The sequence below is a fragment of the Lissotriton helveticus genome, chromosome 4_1 (assembly GCF_964261635.1).
Source record: "Lissotriton helveticus chromosome 4_1, aLisHel1.1, whole genome shotgun sequence".
Classification (NCBI taxonomy): domain Eukaryota; kingdom Metazoa; phylum Chordata; class Amphibia; order Caudata; family Salamandridae; genus Lissotriton; species Lissotriton helveticus.
Genome location: NC_136063.1, coordinates 1,331,761,005 through 1,331,776,770, shown reverse-complemented (window position 1 = coordinate 1,331,776,770; position 15,766 = coordinate 1,331,761,005).

The window sequence follows — 15,766 nt, the reverse complement described above, 5'->3', positions numbered from 1 at the left end:
CCCTTTATTTTTTCAGTTGCTGCAGATCAGCTGCCGGCCGCTCCGTGTTTTCGCGCCGTTTTTTTTTGCTTTCTTTTCTTACTTTCGTCCCCACCGCACCTCGCGCCGTTCGGCAAGGTCTTTGTTTGTGCCCTTCTGCAGGCGGTGACTTGTGGCGGCTGGGTGCGTGTGTCTGGCAGCGACGGGGGTTGTTGAGCGCTGACTCTTTCTGCGCTCTCACCCGCTGTCCCGTCGAAGGCTGCAGGCTCTCCGTTTTTTACGTCTCCGCCACTCGTATGAGGCGGGGGTTTAAGCGGAGTGTGGGAAGGGATTTGGAGATCCCATCCTCGTCGCCATTGTCACGCTCCCCCAATATAAGACACGGGAGCCAGGAGAGTGATGTGGACACGTCTTTATTTCTCGTGCTCACTCCCCAATCTGACGCGTTTCCTTTTCCCACTTCCCCACGCCCCTTCCTCTCTGGCCTGGCCTGTCGCAGACGGGGTCAGGCAAATCACGTCATGACATCTTTGAATGGAGATTTCTATCCTCCACTTTCATATGGTACTTTGGCATACGCCTGAGATTTACGACGATCTTGTCTTGTTTTGTGTTATTGCTTTTCTTTACAGGTCTCCTTCCCCGTTCTTCCCTTCCAGTTCCACCCCGCCCCCCTGCTTGGCCACTTTAATACTCTATGCAATAATAGCATTTGGAGTTGGAGGTGGGCCTTTGTAACGTTGTGTGCAGATACTGAGGAAGAACAGCTGCTCTGACACATAACCTGTGTCATCATTGTAGGATTTACATCGTAAACCATCTGCCCCAGCCTTTTTACACCATACCTCAATGCCTGTACTCCATGTAAATGGAGACATACAGGCTCACAAAGAAAAGGGCACTCAATCATGGACTCAACAGTTGCTTGATTGTGATGTCATTAGTCGTGTCGGATTACAATTTGCAATTTGGGGCTCTCTGACTCGCAAGTAGTTATTAAGTAATTTTAGTAATGAGATTCGTTTGTAACTCTATTTGGTAGAGGCATACATGTATACATGGGATTTGCTATTCACAGTTGGAAACCTTGGATCTTTTCATAAATGTATCACAGTTATTTTCCTTTGTACATTGTACCCGAAAAGCATAAACATCCAAGTTTTCAATATGTAATTGGAATTTTAACAGAGCTGGATTTTTGTGCAGTTCTTACTGACATTGCAAAACATCACTGACTAGAAGAAATAGCTCATAATCTGTCCCAAATCACTGACATTAGGAAGAGTCATTTTATACTAAGATGCTACTCCTACTATCAGCATAGAAACCTCAAACGCTTGTCCTTAACTCTTTGACCAGCTATTCAATCAACACAATCCTTGCTTGATTGTCTGTAAATAGGGAAGGTGTAGGTTTTTTGAGAGGGAGAAAATAATAACAAATATATTGGATCAGCCAAAGTATTCTCCAGTGATTGAATACCGTGAGGTATGTGTGATATTAATTTCATCCTACTCCAAAGAAAGAAGTAGAACAGTACAAGATAGCTTGAGAACAATTAATTTCATTTAAATAATAACTCAGTGTCTTAGCCCACACCAGTATTTAGAACTGCTGTGTTTGATACTCTGCAGGTGTTCAAGCAGCTAAAGCATTATCCGTACAACATTCCTTTTTGATCTTAAAGGCTCAACAAACAACTACAGTGTCAGATAAATGACCATAGTGGGCACATCTTTCTATATTGTCCACCTTAAATGTCTTGGATTTAATGCATTGCTCCACTATAACTAAACATTTTTTGTTAAAGTACTAACAACTCTGAAAAAATGACTAAGTTTTCTTTACTCACTTTAAAAAGAAATTCTAATAACTATAATTAACTAGGATTACTAACATAAAATGGTTTCTTACATGGGCAGTCTTCATTTTTTAAGAGACTAGTGTATTTTAAGAGTTAGCTACAGTCACTATCACGTATTGCAGGGAAAATTACTCCTCAAAAGGAATCTTTTGCAACCCAATTTTTTTTTCAAATCTTCAGTTTAAACATTGCTTCTGGAAATAACAACCCCAAAATAGTGAAAAGACTATTGGACTAAAAAACTGAAAAACAATGTAAAAACGGTCTCAGTTACACAGGAATATAACTGAAAGACGTGTATATTATGAGCAATCTAAACATCAAAAGAATTCTATTTTACATAGTTAAACAAAGCAGTCATTTAATCTTACTGAAACACGTCCATTAGCATCTCCCTAAAACAAAAGGCACCTAGCACACATCTGACCACAATGCTCCATCAACTAAGACGCACACTTAGAAACAAGAATTACAATAAAAAATAAATAAGAACAATCCTTTCAATAGGAATACATTTTGAAAGTGTGGAAAATACTGAAATTAATTTGACAATTAAAAAAAAAATGTTTTAACAAAATGAAATTATTAAAAGTGCTTGAATAAATATTACATAATTTATGACGTTTTCTATTTTTAACAATTCAATATATGTTTAAATTACAAAAAGATTGTGTTAATTATTAACTCCTTCTCTGCTGCCGTCGGACGTTGGCCGTCGCGAGCACTACCTCGCTGGTGCTGCAAACGTCCAACGGCCGACGCGGCCCCACCCGTTTTGCGGAAGTACCGCACTGCCGCAAAATCGTGGCCATGGCAAAGTGGTTAAATCTATAGGAAGTACATAATATATTAATTGAAATTTATATTACATCTGCATTATTATTTACCACCGGTCATCGATCTAGTGACTGAAAAGGTCATTGAATATGAGACTTCCACGTAACCCAATTGAGAAAATATTTTGTTTTCTAAATATTAAGTAAGATAGTTTTTGTACAAAATATATTGGAGGACTAATATTAAAAGTTTCTTTACTATTACTGTATCAGTTTTACATTACTAACCACCCAGGGCCCCTATACCCCTTACATCCTGCTCCTAAAAAAGTTAGTAGTTTTTTAAAGAGTGTTAATAGATTAGCAATAGTTAAACAACATTTAGAAGTCTTTTAAATCATTTTTTAATTGCATCCTACCCAGGGCCCCTATATCTTTTGCATCCCATTCCCAAAATATTTACTTTTTTTTTAGATAACAGATTTTTTTTTTATTTACAAAGTATTGTAATATTATTAATACAGTATTAATAGTCGAATATTATACTATATCATTTTTAAATTACTCCTCACCAATTTCCCTAATACTTTTACATCCTGTTCCTGAAAATAAATTATGGCAATTTTTCTTTAAAACGTATTATTTTTATATTATATGTATATTTGAAAAATATTAGTGTTATTAATAATTATTAGTTTAGAATGTTACTATTTTTATTTATGGGTGATAACTTCTCCTTCACCTATTGTCTTATTTAGTTTTTTGACATAATCCCCTTAAATACCCAATGCTATATTTATGGTGGAGACCCCCCACCATCCCCAATTGCATTAGTTAATGTTCTTTAAATTACATTTTTTAATTTATGTGGCAAACACCTCCAACCGCCTTCTCACTCTTTGTAAGGTAATACCACTGAACATCCCAATTTTATGTTTGTGAGAGGGAAACCACCTATGGCTCATTGCCTATATCATTTTTTGGAGGCAATAACCCTCAAAATCTACCCCACAACTGATCTCCAAAGCAATCTTACCAAACACACCATACCTACATTACATTGAAATAAATGAACTAATACTACAGTACAACTACTCCCATATTGCAAAATGCAATTCACAAACCTACAGGTGGAGACTACTGCCTCTCCTATCTTTCTGTGTGGAGGTCTCTGCCACAGTGGTAGAGACCTCTGCACATATAAAGTAGGAAATTTGCCCTTTCTGCAGGGTCACCCCAGATTTTTTACCTTTTCCTGGAACCTATCTTTTTGCTGGCTATAGAACTCTGTGCGCTTTATCCATGCAAACCACTTTTGAAGTGCCTGTGCTCCCCCTTTCAAAATGATGAAATTGGCATACCCCCCAATAGGTACATTTATCTTACCTATAAGTCCCTAGTATATGATACAAAGGGTGCCAAGGACCTGGAAATTAGATGTCACTAATGTGCGCAGCACCCATTGTGCCATCCATGTAGTGATGGTGCAAACATGATGTAAAGCTCCAGGTATTTAGGTAGGCCCTCAAGGCAGAGATTATTCTGCCGTAATTTGTTTTCAGCATCTTCTGCTCTCTCTGACAGCTTGGTCATCTGGCTTTTAAGGGAGGTAACCTCGTCCTAAGTACTGAAAACCCACTTCTCGACCTCTGTTGTTCAGTCCATCATGTTGCAGAGGTCCTGGCACAGCAGGAAGAGGCCCACACAAAGGCTGTCTACCTTAAATTCCACAGCATCCATGGAGTCCTGTTTGACCTTTGTGACCACACCCAGGTCCGCTGCCCCCCCTGCGCCAAGTTGGGTGCCTGGTTCCCCAGGCCCCCAGCAGCCTCAGAAGGGGCAATCAACTGGACCATTTATTGGCGCATCCTAGTCTGGACCGGGGTCTGCAGTAGAATTTTCTCTCACCCTATCTCTAGGGTCAGGGGTCCAACTGCCCGGTGAGAGGGAAAGGCAAGAGCACACCAATTCTAGGGCCTGAGACAGCCTGTGGGGGTTTCAGAGTGTCAAGGAACCCCTTGTAGCCTGGCTGTGCAGCCCAGTAAGGAGCACAGTAGGCCCTGGAACCTGAAGAGAGCAGGCGGGGAGGGTATTCCAGCTTGAGGTCTGTGGGTGCTACTGGAAGAGACTCCAGGCTCAGGAGAACACCTGGTACCAGATGGAGGAAAGACCCTGAGCCCGGAGTTAAAGGGCATAATATCAATCTATTCGTACAGCACAAACATTAAGAGGCCAGCAGGTCAAAAGCCAACTATTCTGGTGGCTAGAGTTTGCCCCCAAGGGCAAAACTAGACCCTCTTCATCCAAAACCGCCACACAGGGCCTGAGAAAGGAAAAAGTTCACATTGGACACAAAGAGTATCGCCCTCCTGGTATTTCAAGAATTCCCCAAGGAGAGTCAAGCTCCGAGGAAGAAGTTTGCCATCATGGGCGTATGTGCCCCCCAACATTATTAATGCATCTAGGGACCCCCATTCTCCTGAAGATGAAAGCAAAGCAGTAACCAAGAACCACATACATAGATGGGCTGTGCTCTATTTAAATTGTCCTTTGGGGCTCCCGCAGTCCATGAGACCAAAGCCTGCATGAGCACATCATGTCCAACAAACATAACACTCCCAGAAATAAAGGAAAAATTGCAATTGTTGAAGCATAAGGCCACTGGAAGAAGATAAGGGAGCCACATGAAAAAGGATCTCTTCCGAATTCTGCCATGTACATCAACAAATCTTGCATATTACCTTCTATGAAGCCCCAGAGAGGGGAGAACTACCACCTATATATATGGCTACACATTTTGGAACTACCAGGCGTGACATAACCCCATTTTATTGTGTATCATATATCTGTGAGGCATTTTGGTTTCACAGTTCAGTGCTCACAAGGGATATGCACTGTTAGAGGGGTGTCTATGCGATATAGCTAGGTGGATGAATTCTAATAAATTAAAGCTGAATGCGAAAAAAACTGAGGTGCTGTTCTTTGGTCAAGGCAATGTGCCAGAGTCAGAGCTCTGGTGGCCAGTTAAAATGGGCAATCCGCCCAACCCAGCTACCTCCATCTGCAATCTAAGAGTGAAATGGGAAGCAAATCTGACCTTCTCAGCTCAAATACAACAAGTTTTGGTGACCTGCTTTAGTAAGTTATAAAATGTCCAGAAAATCCTGCACCTTTTACCAGAAGACTGTCTCAAAACAGTTGTACATGCTACAGTTACTTCCAGGTTAGATTACACCAATGCCCTGTATCTTGGTTTCCCCAAATACGCAATTCATCACCTGCAGATGATTCAAAATGCGGCTGCAAGACTGATTTGATGGATTCCTTTCTGACAACATGTCTCTCCGCATTTACGTAAATTACTCTGGTTGCCAGTGGAGAAAATAATAATTTTTAAAGCCATGACAACGGCCTATCGGGCTTTGAATGGAAACTGCCCTAATTACCTGAAGGAAAGACTTTGTCCTTATAAACAGAATCGAGTGTTGCGTTCTAATTCCTTCAACTGGCTACAGACGCCGTGCTTTGAGAAAGCACGGCTAGGCAGGAGAGCATTCACGGTTAAAACAGCCATTGTGTGGAACTCCCTCCCTGCCCAGCTGCACAGCGCCAAGTCAGAACCTTGCTTTAAAAAATCCCTGAAGACATGGTTGTTCAAGACAGCAGTACTGTAGACCTGAAATATTGCACGCTTGCCTTTGTCGCCCCATTACCTTGCGTAATTCAGCGCCGGGACACCCCTGTGTTGGGGGTAGCTGTTGCGCTTCATAAATTACAGTATTATTATATTATTATTATTATTATTAGAGTGGTGTCACCATATTGTTTCCACCTGTCATCATGTATATATTTGTAAATTGTTGCATGGTACTGAGTAGCATGCGCATATTACAGTTTGTTTCTCTTTTATAAAACAAGGTTTTTAACGCGGCAGCGTTATTTGTGGCACCGCTCGCGCTTGTTTTTAACTTTACCTTGTTTTTCTATTTAAGATAAAAATGTGGTTCTCCTTACCCCCAGGTTTTAACTGCAGCCCCTTACTGCACATAATTTTGTCTCCACCGCCATTTGGGCGGGTCCGGTTCCCGGGGCAGTTCTGGTGTGGGCGCCATCTTGGGTGAGGCCACGGACCATCGGAAGCGCCATTTTGAGCGGGGCAGCGCTCTGGCAGCTTCGCGGGACGGCTACTTAAAGTCGCTCCTCCCGCGCAGCGGGTCGCGCAGTTGGGGCGCCGTCGCGTGGCCGGAGTCGTGCCAGAGTCCTGCCCGTCTGCGCCCGTCCGCGCTAGGGACGTGCGGGACGCTGCGGGCCAATCGGCCAGTTGAGGTAAGAACGTCGTGTGCGCAGTGATGCTCATCTATTCTAGAGAGACTCTTTGGTCTATCGGGCAGACCGTCCCAAGGTGCGACCTAGCACCGATCCACCCTTTGCGTGGCCCTTACCACTGTGCCTGCAAGGGATGGATGCTCAACTCCCCTGTGCCTATTCGCCAGAGGGATAATATATCTGTCCCGCGGAGCAATTGCCCCGTGCGTGGCCTGCGGGTGTTGAACCTGAATGCTAGGTCTATGGTGAAACATCACCAAGCTATCTATGACCTTATTAAGGACGAATCCCCCGATATTCTTACCATCACGGAAACTTGGCTTCAGGAGGTGGATGTGGCCATTGTCAAATTGGTCTGCCCCCCTGAGTATTCTATTTACATCTTGAATCGGCCTACCAGAGGGGGCGGCATTGCTCTAATAGTTAGGTCTGGTTTCACTTGTGCCTGGAAGGGACTTAATATTGCGGGCTGCGAAAGTGCCTCGTTTAAGATCTCGATCAGCCCCCAGTTTACGTTCTCTGGGATGGTGGTTTACCGACCTCCGGGTAATGATGCAATGTTCAGAGAAGCCTTCCCAGATGCCGATAGTGCGTTGGTGACGGGCTGTGCCAACTTCTCCATCTTGGGCGACCTGAACCTGCATTTTGATAATCAGACCATCCCAGTGGTTAGTAACATCTTAGCTGATCTGGAGGCCCTTCAGCTATTTCAACAGGTATCTCAGCCTTCTCATGTTGGGGGCCACATTCTGGACCCCTTTTTTACTAACGTAGATGGAGCCACTGTCCTATCCATCTCTCCATTAGGGTGGACGGACCATTTTTTGGTGTCCATTCGGTGCCCTCTACCGGACACCCCGTCCATTCCATCTGTTAGACGGGTCCCTAGGCGGCACTGGAGTAAGCTCAGGTTGGAGGACTTGCATCGGATCCTGGTGGAAGAGCCGTTAGGCCCTCTGGACAATGTGGAAAAGGGCTATGACCAGTTCTGTGGGTGGATTATTAGAGCGCTGGACTCCCTGATTCCCATCACTCTGAGCAAATTGAGCTCTAGAGAGTCGAGCCCTTGGTACAACAGCGCCTTACGCGCTATGAAGGTTACCTGTAGACGGGCGGAAAGGGCGTGGCGGAAGGCCTATGCGGCCGATATGAAAGCCGCCTATGTGGCCTCCATTAAGCTCTACCATCGAGCCATTTGCAGAGCCCGTGCGGCGTTTTACGCCCTGGAATTCCGCAATAGCCCTAACCCGTCAAAAACCATCTTCAAAGTGGTGAAAGATCTTATGGCAAAAAGGATGTCCTCCCTGCCTACTGGTTCCATCGCCCACTGTGAGGCGTTGGCATCCTTCTTTCTGGAAAAGATCCAGGCTATTTATCAGGCCTTTCCTAACACTGGGCCAGCTCTGGGAGGCATTGATGGTACCCGAGGATATCCCATCTTGCATTCCTTCCCACCACTACTTCCTGAGGGCTTTGATAAACTGGCCCAGCAAATTAAATCTGGCTCCCCTTCGGACCCATTGAAACCTGCCTTCTTCAGAGACCAGTCTTTTCTGGGACGTACGACGGTCTGTTCCTTAGTCAATCTTTCGTTGGCCTCTGGCGTAGTACCAACTAAATGGAAGCAGGCGGTGGTTTCTCCGATCCTGAAGAAGTCTTCTTTGGATCCTTTAAAACCCGAGAACTACCGCCCTATTTCATTACTCCCCTGGCCAGCGAAAGTTACGGAGGCCCATGTTAATCTGGTTCTTTCTGACCACCTTACTCGGGCCAATGTACTGGACCCCACGCAGAACGGCTTCCGTGCTGGGCACAGCACGGAGACGGCCCTTCTTGCCATGGTGGAGCACTTGCGTGCGGTGTTGGATGCGGGTCAGACGGCGGCGCTTGTATTATTAGACCTTAGCGCCGCCTTTGATACCGTCTGTCATCGCATTCTGCTACACCGGTTGGAGGAGCTTGGCATAGGAGGGTCTGCTCTGCAGTGGTTCCGCTCCTTTCTGGACAACCGTTCTTTCTGCGTGGCCATTCCACCTTACCAGTCCAAATTCCATCCTCTCGCCATGGGGGTTCCCCAGGGCTCCTCGCTGAGTCCCACGTTATTTAATCTATACGTGAGACCGCTGGCTGAGGTCGTCAAGCAGTGGGGCCTGACTATGGTGTCATATGCTGACGACACTCAGCTGGCGGTTGCTCTCAGCGGGGATGCGGATCTGGATGCCCCTAGGTTTCAGAGTGGACTGAAGGCACTGGCTAACTGGATGACTGTGAATTGTCTCCAGCTTAATGCCAGTAAGACAGAGATCATGGTTGTCGGTAAGGGCACGGAGCTCTGGGGAGACAGGTGGTGGCCGCCGGAATTAGGACCATCTCCGACTCCGGTCTCTGAATTGAAAAATCTGGGAGTCTGGGTAGATTCCAGCCTCAACTTTGTTGGCCATACAAAGAAAACGGCCTCCTGTTTCTTTGGGGTGCTGCGGGGCCTCAGACCTGTGTTAAAACATTTTGATGCCCCTACCAGGCAGCTGGTGATTCAGGTGACGGTGATTTCCCGGCTGGATTACGCCAGCTCCCTCCTGGTGGGGTCTAATCAGGCTGAACTTACTCGCCTGCAGCGCATCCAAAATGCGGCTGCCAGAGCTATAGTTGGCTTGCCTAGATTCTGCTCCATCTCTAACATCCTCCGTTCCCTGCACTGGCTGCCGGTGAGGATGAGAATCCAGTTCAAGGTCTTATGTCTGGCCTTTAAAATTCTGAAGGGCACTGCCCCTAAGATCCTGTCTAATCTTCTATCTTTTTATGTCCCGTCTCGCTCCCTCCGTTTTCTGGGCCAGGCACTTGCCATTGTTCCCCGGTTTAAGCTTTGCCGTGCCGGTGGCCGCTCTTTTCGAGTGAGAACGGCGGTTATTTGGAACTCCCTTCCGGTTGAGATTCGACTCCTGGAGGATCATCTACAGTTTCGTAGGGCTATCAAGACCTTCCTGTTTTAAACTCTGTCCTTCTTTTTCTTTTTGCCCCTGATGTTACCTGTGTTGTGTTCACCTTGTCATGCGCCAGGACGCTCCTTCGCTGGAGCAGCTGTGCGCACAATAAATACCGATAACATAACATAACATAACATAACATAACATAAGTGAAAGCACAAACCAGGCAATGGTTTAAGTGAGTGTTGCTGGTTGTATGCCCATGTATGGGAGGCTGGACCACACCAGTGCCCCAAATTAGATATTGAAGTGCTCCGCTACACTAGACATAAAGTGTTCCAACAGAGTTCCTGCTTCCAGTAGACAGACGGAAGCCTACTTATTACTTGCGAAAGGCTAACTTTCTTCCCAACTAATAAGCCATTTTCTTAGAATATATTCATTATATATTTTACTTTTTTTCAAACTCACAATAGAATAAAGACCAATTATGTCAGAGAGATAGAATACAGAGAATGCACACTTAGAAATGAAGCTGGGGTGTAGGTTAAAAGGGCCATTCTATGATTGATGTCACAACATGATTAAAAACAGAAGCACACATCATCAAACAAGGAGCATTATGGAATTTCTATTTTTGGTGATTGTTAGTGATGCCAAATTGCATAAAAACAACAGATCTTTTGCTCTACACTGAATGGCCCTCTTGGCCAACAACGTCTGGAAACGTCTGGTTGAAGAGGAAGTGTTAAGATTTTCTTTGAACAGTGGTTGCACATGAATGCACAATTGGAATTCCAAATGATGTGCATTCAGGCGAGGGAAATTATTAATATATATTTGAAGGCAGGAGGCACCAAGGGAGAGGGGTTAAGTTGCATCTAATAGAATGCTGTCTCAATGAATGTTTCAGCTTCAGAACTGAATAATTTGCATTATCAGTTTATATGATATATGATTTTGTGCACATAGCAAGATATTTGATAGATGCACCTGACTGAAGTGCAACAATTACAGTGAAATAACCATGGATGTGATGTTCTCAAAACGTTTGCTAACAGCAGCAGCATTATAGTCCACCTTAAAAAAAAGTGGATGAATTTTGGAGATTCCTCTAGAATGGAGTATGGACAGGACCAATGATTGCATCACTGTATTGAAGCCCTTTGTTGGTAGGAATGATTGTAGCACACACAGGAATCTGAGTTGATAATGTTCCTTTTTATTAATATGGTTTATTAATTTTGTTCAGTAATTAGGTTTGCTGATTAATTTCCAGTACATAGTCATGGGAAGAACTCTGGCATGGCCAGTCCCAAGCCCAGTTGCAAAAGGAATAGGGTTATGCTTGGGATAACTACCCCACCATGTAAAAAATGTTGGCTACAGATACAGCAACCAAAATACCAAAAGACATCCCAGCCTTGGGGAGAGATGAATATCCTTCACGGAGAGCTATGACACGTTGTGGTGAAAACTAGAGATCCCTGGAAGCCACAAAGCCGATCCACCTGCTTTTGACCAAGACCATCTCCATCTGGACATGGAACATGAGGGCCATGTATGAGACAGGAAAGACAGTCCAAGTGGCAGCAGAGATGAAAAAATACAATCTTGCACTGCTTGGCATCAGCGAGATCAGATGGACACAGTGTGGACAGAAAGGACTGACTCCAGTAGGAATGCTGCTATAATTTGGCACGAGGAAGAGAACGCTCCACAGAAATCTGATTGGATGGGAAACCAACGGTACCAGAATCATCACAGTGACCTTCTGGACAATGACAATGAGGATCAACATGAATGATATCCAGTGCGATGCTCATTTCAAATGACAGCAAAGAAGTAGAAAAAGAAGAATTTTACAACAGACTCTAGGCCATCCTGGAGAAATGACTTGCCAGAGACATAACCATACTGATTAGGGACCTCGAAGCGAACACTGGAAGCGTCAAAACTTGGTACGAAGAAACCATGCGAAACCATGGCCTTGCTGACATAAATGTCAATGGTGAAAGACTTGCATCCCTGAACAGTCTGATGATAGGCCACAGTGTATTCCCACTCAAAATATTTCTCATGGCAATGTGGGTGTCACCAGAACATTCAACAGAGAAACAGATCACCATGTCTGCATTGTGAAGACGTTCTAAAGGTCTCTACAGCATGTGAGAGTGATGAGAGGATCAGATGTGGTGTCACACCATCACCTTGTCATGAACAAGCTAAAGCTAATCTCAAACAACGGAGAGAGGCTCTATTTAAACCCAAAAGGGAATGGAGCACCCAAATACTGTAAAGTAAAAATAATTGTTTCCCTTTAGGTAAATTTATGGCGTCGACATTTCTCACATCACACTAGTTCATTCATCCCGGCCACTTATGCATGATCAAATCAAACGTTGTGGAACACTTACAAGGAAAAATTACAACTAAAATTTTTCTGTATCAAAACAGTCTGTTTATTATAAAAAAGGTTAAAAACACATTACTACGAATGTATAATTATATTAAAAAACATAATTTGGGCAATTCATAAAAAACATCAATACTACTCATGCAAATACATAGAGAAAATTATTTCACAGGAGAAAGATAGTCAAGAGACAATAAACTTTGTCTTGCTCGTGTTAATTAGGATTCGCTTGGTACATCAGAGGGCTGAGTATTTACTTCCCAATAACCCCAAAAACTGTTGACCACTCCAAATTTTAACAAGCACTAAAGCGTCGACCCGTTTCGGTAGTCCTAAATTATCACAACCACCTACATCAGGACAAATTGTATATATTTCTCCTTATTGTCGATGTCATTTGTGCAAACGCACATCTGCGAGAATCTTTCTCAATTTTCCTGAAAGAAAGGTTGCTGTATAGCACTTGAATAGTTTTTAAAACAACTCGTATTCGTTTCTCAGAAAAGTTTATACTTTAAGCAGGATCGCTCAATCGCTATGCTTTGGTTGACTCTAAACCTTCTCACTTGCTCTGTACACTAGTATCCTGTACCACTGTATGGGCTTGTACCGCTCCGTATTCTTCACACAGTTACCTATTTATCGCGGTAGTGTAGTTTTGATTGTTAACAATAAAAACTACACTACCGTGATAAATAGGTAACTGTGTGAAGAATTTGGAGCGTTACAAGCCCATACAACAGTAGAGGATACTAGTTTCGGTAGTCCTAAATTATCACAACCACCTTCATCGGGACAAATTGTATATGTTTCTCCTTATTGTCGATGTCACCTGTGCAAACGCACATGTGTGAGAATCTTTCTCAATTTTTCTGAAAGAAAGGTTGCTGTATAGCACTTGAATAGTCTTTAAAACAACTTGTATTCGTTTCCAGGAAAGTTTATACTTTAAGCAGGATCGCTCAATCGCTATGCTTTGGTTGACTCCAAACCTTCTCACTTGCTCTGTACACTAGTATCCTGTACCGCTGTATGGGCTGTACCGCTCCGTATTCTTCACACAGTTACCTATTTATCGCGGTAGTATAGATTTGATTGTTAACAATCAAAACTACACTACCACGGTAAATAGGTAACTGTGTGAAGAATACGGAGCGGTACAAGCCGTGGCTGTCACTCCTCATCTTGCCTGCTCTCTTACCGCGGCCGGGCTTGGCCCCGCCCCCCTGCTGACCGTCTGTTGCTCTGCTCACCGGGGCTGAATCTGGACGCTGGCCGGCCGGGCTTTGCTCCGCCGGTCACGCCGCTGTGGACTGCAAGCCCCAGGATCCCTTGGGGCACGGGGCATCACCAGTGCGCGCCAGGAGGCGCATAAAGCCACGCCTGGTCCCTCTTCCCGCGAGGGCGCGCGCGGGGCTAGTCGGGCTAAGCCCGGGCAAAGGGCGGGCCCTCTGTGGCCCTCAGAGGCCAGAGGAGGCCGGGCTGGGCAAACCCCATTTTGTTTTTGCCTTTCAGGTAATCTGGGACCGATCAATAGAAAGTGTAACCCGAACTATATATAAGTCAAGCTTCATATAGCACTTTATTTAATATTGTGATTGTACTCTCATTACTTAGCGCATTAGCGTAAATTTGTGTGGAATATGGCCCCAAAGGGAAATCCCTAGTGGGTGGGTCTGTGAGAGGGACCCTAGATCAATTCATCACTAGGGCGGCCTCAGTGCTGGAATATGAGAAAACCGCCACTGAGCGTCACTGAGCGCCGTCTCTCTACAGAATTCCAGAAGAAACGTTCATCGTTAGGACATATTCAATTAGCGACCACCCCAACTGTGATCTCAGGGAAGGAAAACGTCACATTTAGTGACCCTAGTTCTCCATCTCGCTTTCAGGACGAAACAGCTTTGTCTGAGATGACTAGGACACACAGCAATAAGGACTCTAGCACAGATTTTGTCCTAGAAATAATCTCTGAAGTATCGCCGACACCTAATCATGCAATGCCTACTGAAACGAATAAACTCAGAGCCTCATTACAACAAAAAGGGTTGACACAAAAGAGAAAGCGGGGGGTAATAGACAAAAGGGTAGGCAAGCCAAACAACCCAAGACCATCAATCACCTCCCTATAAAACAAACTATAGGAATAGGGAACATAGCACCAGATCAGAAAGCCGCAAACATTCACCCATTTCAAGAGCTAATGGGGAACATTGAAGTTTTAGTTAAATCACTAATACTCCCTTTGGTGGAAAGGGTGAAAAGGATAGCTGACCACCTGGGGGTAATACAAGAGGCAATTACCTCAAATACCGCTGTATTGAAGGGTGTGGCAGGTGATACTCGGAATAAAAGTATAACTAGGCAACCAAGGGAGCATAATTCAAGCAAGGTGAATAAAACCCCTGACCCTTCAAAATCACCTCATCATAACACATCGATCCCTCCGAAGAAAGGTAGCCACTACATGTCACCTAGAATAGAAGGACGTGTAGGACACACAAATAATTCAGCAGAAAACCAGGGAAATAGTACTAAGGAGCATTTAAATTCTAGGAATCTCAAAAGCAACAATATACAAATAGACTTGCCTCCAGAAGGGGCTCTTTACGTCGCTGTATTGACGAGGGTCCCAGAACTGACAATAGGAGAAACTGAGGGGTACACTGAACTTAAAAACAAAGTCATGTATTGGTTGAGAAACAAGAGACCTTTACCCCCTAACCTCAACAGTGAAATTTTGCACGTGAGAAGGCTGGGATGGGTTGGCCAGAGGCCTAAAGACACCCAGGGGGACGTCATAATTGTCAATTTTAGGGACCCCAGGTTAATTACTTACCTAACTGACTGGTTCCAAGAGAGCGGAGGCGAGGGGATCCGGATTCATGATCTGATTTACTTCTACCCCAGGTCCTTATTACCCCAGCATTCTGGTTTAATGAAACCATACCAGAATACCCTGGGGGGTTTAAGCTTTAACATCCATACCTTAAATCTCTTCGCACCACTCATGGGTCTGGATGGAGTAGATTGACACAACAAGGTCATGTTTAGCAACTCACTAGTGTTAGTTTATAGTAAGCCATCATCTGTGGCCAAGGGACCTCTACTTGGCATCTCTCAGCCACAATTCAAACACAGTAAACTTATGGCCATCACCAAACCCCGGACACAGGAAATACAAAGGTGTGGGTCCGGGGGAAGGAAGGACGAGGAAAATGTCGTGGCCATTACTGTCCCGGCCTCCGTTATGGAGTTTACTCTTGACAGAGGCTCTGATAATCACATGGGCTCTACAAATTCCTTGTTAAATATGGCTCCCAATCTCACTGCAAAAACTGTCACCAATAGTTTGGAGATTGAGCCACACTTAGTGAAAACATTGGTGGACTTAGTGAAAACATTGGTGGTAACCCTGTAGTCAATTGTGAGGGGCATCAATTGTTCTCTACTTTGGTGCCAACTCAGTGTACGACAGATA